At 43.6% G+C, this 6,000-nt stretch overlaps 1 protein-coding gene across 1 annotated transcript in view; it reads left to right on the plus strand.

Annotated features, from left to right (window-relative positions):
• Positions 1-4,623, plus strand: part of tafa1b (TAFA chemokine like family member 1b) — a 91,189-nt gene extending 86,566 nt beyond the window's left edge. The window contains exon 6 of the mRNA XM_084705097.1: positions 3,054-4,623. The gene's annotated coding sequence lies outside the window, so the exon portion shown is untranslated. The remainder of the gene's footprint in view (positions 1-3,053) is intronic.
• Positions 4,624-6,000: the final 1,377 nt, after the last annotated feature.

Raw genomic sequence — 6,000 nt, forward strand, 5'->3', positions numbered from 1 at the left:
ATTGGACAGTGTAGACAACAGACTACATAAAAGCATTTCATCCCCTGCTCTGTATTTCTGTTTTAATCAACATCCGTCGTTCACCCTGCATTGAGGGCAAATTGCCTCATCTGTATTTGTTCAGTCACACGCCAGCAAATCCAACAGAACATTGTTTTTTTTCTTTCTTTTCATTTTACCTGCAGGGTTTCATTTTGCTCTGAAAGGCGTCAGTGAAATAAACACACACAAAAGCACTTATACACACAGCCCTAAATACATCATCTGCCTCCTATTTTTTTTTTAAATTGGCATGCAAGTAAGCAGCTGCTAAAGCCACCAGCTGACTCCCTTGTTTTCTTTTTTTTTTTTTTTTTGTCTTTCTGTCTTTCAGAGACGGACCCCTTCTTGCCTTACTGTATCAGCAGACAAGGCAGGCCTTTTGTTTGAGGAAGGCACTGTGAGGGGATCTGGGGAGCCCTCCAAACTCTCGCCCACTATAGACCTACATCACCCACTACGTTGGCTAGATAGATCTTTCAGTTTTTCCACCCGCCAGAACAATTAGACATGTTAAAAGGGACACTATAAAAACAAAAAAGCTTAAATTAATGAAACATCTGGTCTGCAGCTCATCCCTGCCTTTGTAAGATGCCTCTCCTGTACGTGGGGAGAGGGAGTCATCTAACGTCCGAGCTGTTAGTGAGAAAACCAAGTCCGGAACATCTCTCCAAGGCCTCTGTGTTTTCACACAGTAGAATCTGAACTCTGAGAATTTGCCTGGTGGCAGTTGGGACCACGTCATTAAACAGGCCATCTTAACCTTGGTTTTCTCTGTAACATTGCACAGTTCTCCAATCTGTCTGAGAGAAGCCCAGTCTCACTTTGAAACATGTGCTTTTATAACAAACCTCAGCTGAAGAAGGAACAGTAGCACTTGGAGACTTAGAGGACAGCTGTGACCCACAGACTTGTTTCCTGTGAGGCATGCTGGTCTTACTGTTCAGAGGTAATGTCCTCCTCCTGCTCTGTAAATCTCACCCAACAAAACGCTCTCTACGTCGATATCAGAGCAAAAATTTATGCATCAACACATGTTCAGAGCATCATCAAAACCACAGAAACACATCATCAAACTGTCATGTTTTCTGTTTGTCTACAAACGCTTTTCTGTATAAACTCCAAAGGTTTTACATTACACTGTCATTATAGTGACAAAGATATACACAAGCTGAAACATCATTGTGGTCATCTTTTCTGATTCAGAATCTGCGAGCAGTATTTAATTGTATAATTTCAATGCAGTTTTATTGACACAAAACATTCTGATGTAGTTTGATTTATGTGACAGCAACATGTAGGTCTTGCAATGGAGGGGTTCAATCAAAGTATGATCTTCTAATCGTCATCCGTTGTCAAAGTTATATTAAACAACCTTGGTGCATTGTGTTGTCAGAGTCTTCAGTTGGATGGTTTTAAAGAAGATATTCTGTAGATGGATCTGAGAGAGAAAGAAGGAGGAAGAGAGAGAAAGGAGGGAGAGGAGAGGGAAGAGGAGGAGGGGGTGTTAATTCAAAATGATTTTGCAAAGCCAATTGCCCTTGGCTTCTTGTGCTAACACAGATTTAAGTACACCGCATGTTAATGCATCCTGTGAATTATAACACGGGAGGCTTACTTTCCAACAGAAAGGGATGTGAGCTAAATCCTTCAGCAATCCACGTCTAGCTGCTCCTCTGTTCTCTTTCACAGAAAAGAGGACAGAACAGAGGACACCTTAACACAGGGCTGAAAACAGCATTTGCATCCAGTTTCCTCTGTTCAGTCTAACAAACCGCAGTGGGACTCTCTCTCTGGGGATGAGGAGGCGAGAACAGCAACCTGTTGCTGCTCTTGTTCTCTTAGAGGTCATTTTCTACTGGGACACCGTGAGACATTTTGACTTTCCTCTGTTGATAAGGAGGATACAGTTGTAAACGCTGGACAGTTGAACCCAGGGGGATTAGCCTTCTCATAGAAGGAGCCCAGTTGCAGTGACTAGCCAGAGGAGAGGAAGAAGTTAACTCTGCAGCTGTGAAATGCTAAAGCGAGCTGGACTGAGCGTTTGAACAGACAGGATAGACTTGTCATGGGCAGCGTAATACAGCAGTAGCTGCTCCTGATGTCATTGACAGGTTGACAAAGCATAAAAAAACATTCATTCATGGTGTGGAATATACATTACCTAGTGTAAACCTTTGTTTCAATAGGAGCTTTCCAGAAAGTGTGCTGGATAATGTGTGTTTCGTAAAGAATTATATCGGCCACACCCCCAGCCACCCAACTCCCTCTTCCTTGCAGATGGAGGTCTGTGGGTGTATTTTGACACTAACAGCCCTCAAAAACATGATGTGAGTGTACCACACAGACACAAATAGTCACAATAAATGCACTTGTTTGCAGACATATTCATCATGCACATGCTGTACTGAGCATCAAGTTCTGCATTGATAGTAAGAGTCAAGGCAATTCAATAGCTGTCTGAATCTGCACAATGTACCATTGAAATGTGTCCCGCTTCACTATTGAGATTGAGTCCCTGAACTTAAAGCACAGAGACACAGGCCAGACATCACAGTGGTGGCTTCTATCCCTTTTAGTGGAACCAAAGTCCTTTCACTGGTCTCAGTCAGGATCAAATCCTCTGTGCTGATTGGCTGCTGCCTCAGCAGGCCGGGGATAGGAGGGGAGGGGGTAAAGCAGTGTAAAATATGGCCGGTAATATGTCACAGTGATGTTAATCTGAGCAAGAGTACACAGCCTGAAAACACACGCCAGGCTTCTCGCACAGAGAATTCTCTGATATGCCATGAATCGAAGCACACCTCTACTCGCATAAGCTGTCTGTTTTTAGCAGAGGCAGCAGAGGGGAGGTGAGACAGGCTGTACAAAGCCTCCCAGTTCAAAAGACTCCTCTTGTTTTGAAACATGGAATGCAGGAATTCCTTGGGGTCTAATCCTCACGCTCTTGTATGCCTTTGTTCTGTCTAAGTGTATGTGTGTTTCTCTCCTCCACTCTCCCCACTGTGTTTCAGATTCATCCCAGGACCTAACAAAGAGCTCCCCTCGCAGGCTCCCAGCCATGCTCCTCTCCTCTCCCTCCCAGAATGGACTAAAACTATTACATCAACGGCCACTGACTGGATTACCTGTGACTGCAATAAGGATATCCACCCAGATAAAACAGCTTTGCTCGCGTGGTGCCAAGGATTTGAAACCAGACTAATCCCCTTTTGATCAATGAGCCCCTTGTTGGTGACTCTCCCACACAACAACCACGGCCAATTTCCACCAAGCTCTGTTCTCTCTTTCCCTCCCTTTCCTGGATTATCTAAAAAAGCTTAGAAGGGGTTATTTAGAGGTTGTAAAAACATTATTTGAAGACATTTCCTCCACCTCCTCCTTCTTCAAGGTAAACTGGTACATCCCCGCTGAGGCCCTTGTAAACGGAATCGGACAGGATCAGAGACACATCGGGGGGAAATTACTTTTCGATTTTCATTTTGTCATCGTCTGTGCAGTCGACGTCAGGTGGGCTTTGGAGTGACTGTACAGCCTGGGACAGTGGGCAGCAGTGACTGTACAGCCTGGGACAGTGGGCAGCAGTGACTGTACAGCCTGGGACAGTGGGCAGCAGTGACTGTACAGCCTGGGACAGTGGGCAGCAGTGACTGTACAGCCTGGGACAGTGGGCAGCAGTGACTGTACAGCCTGGGACAGTGGGCAGCAGTGACTGTACAGCCTGGGACAGTGGGCAGCAGTGACTGTACAGCCTGGGACAGTGGGCAGCAGTGACGACACTCCCTTCCCGACCCCGGGCCTGACCACACCTCAACAAACACTTTGAAAGGTTGAGGGGGACAACGCCTGGAGGTCCCTGACAGCTTCTGTGACCATATCAGTCTGACTTTTATTTGTTGGCATGCTCTACGTAATTCATGGGAGCGCTTTCTTTGTACGTAAGATACTTTGTGTATATATACATATATAAATACAGAAAATATAAAAACATACTGTTGGGGAGCTGAAGTCTCTCATATACAGTCTATGTGGTCTGTAACAAGATCCCTTTCATGGATATCCTCATCTTTCTCCCAAGTAAGGAGAACAGTGAATACCAAGGCTATGGTGGAATCTGTGTATAGGACTGTCTGCAGTGTTTGCTTGCATTGAGAATATCAAAAAGGTCTCTTGGTGTCATGATATAAGTATTGGTCTTAACTGCCATGTATGATGTACTTGGAAAACCAGTTCTTGTAGTTTCTGTGTAAATGATGAAAACACTGTCCAGAACTGCCTCACAAAAGAGACTAACATCCCACACATGCCTGGTAGTTCCTCTTCGAGAGCTTAATCAGAAACTACTGTAGCTACAGCGGTTCGACTTGGCCCGTCCAGGAAAGCTCAAGTCTCTCCTCATTTCTCTGTTTGGTGTCAGCTTGTGAGAATGGTAGTGAATATGACTGTGACAATTGTGTGTAAATTTCACACTCACACAATGAAAGATCACCCCAAGGAAATATGACTTTGTGAAAGTATTAGCATCATTGGACAGACATGCAGTACCCCCAGTAGATATACAGTACATACAGCCTTATCAGAATTAAAAGGATTTTCTATACTGAATTGCCTGTCTCATTTTTATGAAAGATACCATTTTGTTGTAGCATGCATCAATAATATGAACTATATCTACAGTTTCATGTGTGGATGTCTGCTACCACTGTTCCCTCCGGTAGACAATGAATTAACCTGACGGAAACATATACACACCAGCTTGTACACAAATACAAAACGAAACATACAAATTGTAATTTAAACAATTCCCTTGAAGGCAGAGTGGATTGTCAGAATATCACATTCAATTCATTTACTCAGTTAGGGTAAGATTTCCAATATTGTGCCAGATAAAATACTTGATGATTTCCAATATGAACTCCCCTCCTCTGGGACTCTCTGTTGATGCGAGGGCCGTCTCATCTCCCCACGGATACACAAGTGTAGATTAATCATTTAGGAATTCTGCTGGTTTTGTGGCACTGGTTTGGTTCCACACTGAGCAGCCACAGAAAGTGTAAAAGCGACAGACACATCCATCTTATAGCGCACTTGCCAGAATCATACATATAAATATTTGGAGAAGCACAAAAGGAAATGGGTTTTTCTTCCTCACTGAGCTGCTACAGTCTTCTTTTCAATCACTGAGGATGGTAGGATTCAATGCCCTGTGCTGTAAATGAGACTCTAAGAAACAATGTATGTGTGTGTGTGTGTGTGTGTGTGGTGTGTGTGTGTGTGGTGTGTGCTCGTGTGCATCAACAAATGTGTGCTTCAACATAAATGTGTTTGTATGTGAAAGAACTATTTATGAAGGAATGATTCAGACTGTCTTCTTCATCTTAAAGTAAAGATCATCTTTAAATACACAGGGATGTACAAATCGAAGAGGTTCCATCTGTGTAAACGAATGTTGTAAAGTGTATTTTGCTCTGTGAAGAGTGATGGAGAGATATGTTCTTTATTCTTGCGTACGCCCTCCTTCTTGTGTTCTGAGATGATGGAGTCTTGCTGTGGAAGTTGGTCCCACTTCGTTTTAGTTGGAGAAGAACAGAAAAGTCCTGCATGAGTAACAACAGCAGGCCTGCCTTTTGTCCTCGTGCTTGACTCGGGCTCGACAGCAGACGCATCAGTCAGACTCTGCAGCCTTGAGTCTGTCTTAGTGTTTGTAGGTGGACAACATGGACGACCTCTAACACACACAAGTAATGGAACATTGCTCTGGTCTATGTGCGGCTTTCTAAACAGCAGTTAATACAGTGTGCATGTGTTTGAGGATATGCCACATAGCATCTCCATGTGTATTATTACCTTTAGCATTTACTCCATTAGCACTTAGCACTTTTTACACTTGAGTTTTTTTACCATATTGTTTTTATTCTTGTTGTTTTTCTTGAGCAATGTTGTAACCTTCGAGACATCTCT

Source organism: Hypomesus nipponensis, chromosome 9, assembly GCF_054491055.1.
Source record: "Hypomesus nipponensis isolate SF chromosome 9, ASM5449105v1, whole genome shotgun sequence".
Taxonomy (NCBI): Eukaryota; Metazoa; Chordata; class Actinopteri; order Osmeriformes; family Osmeridae; genus Hypomesus; species Hypomesus nipponensis.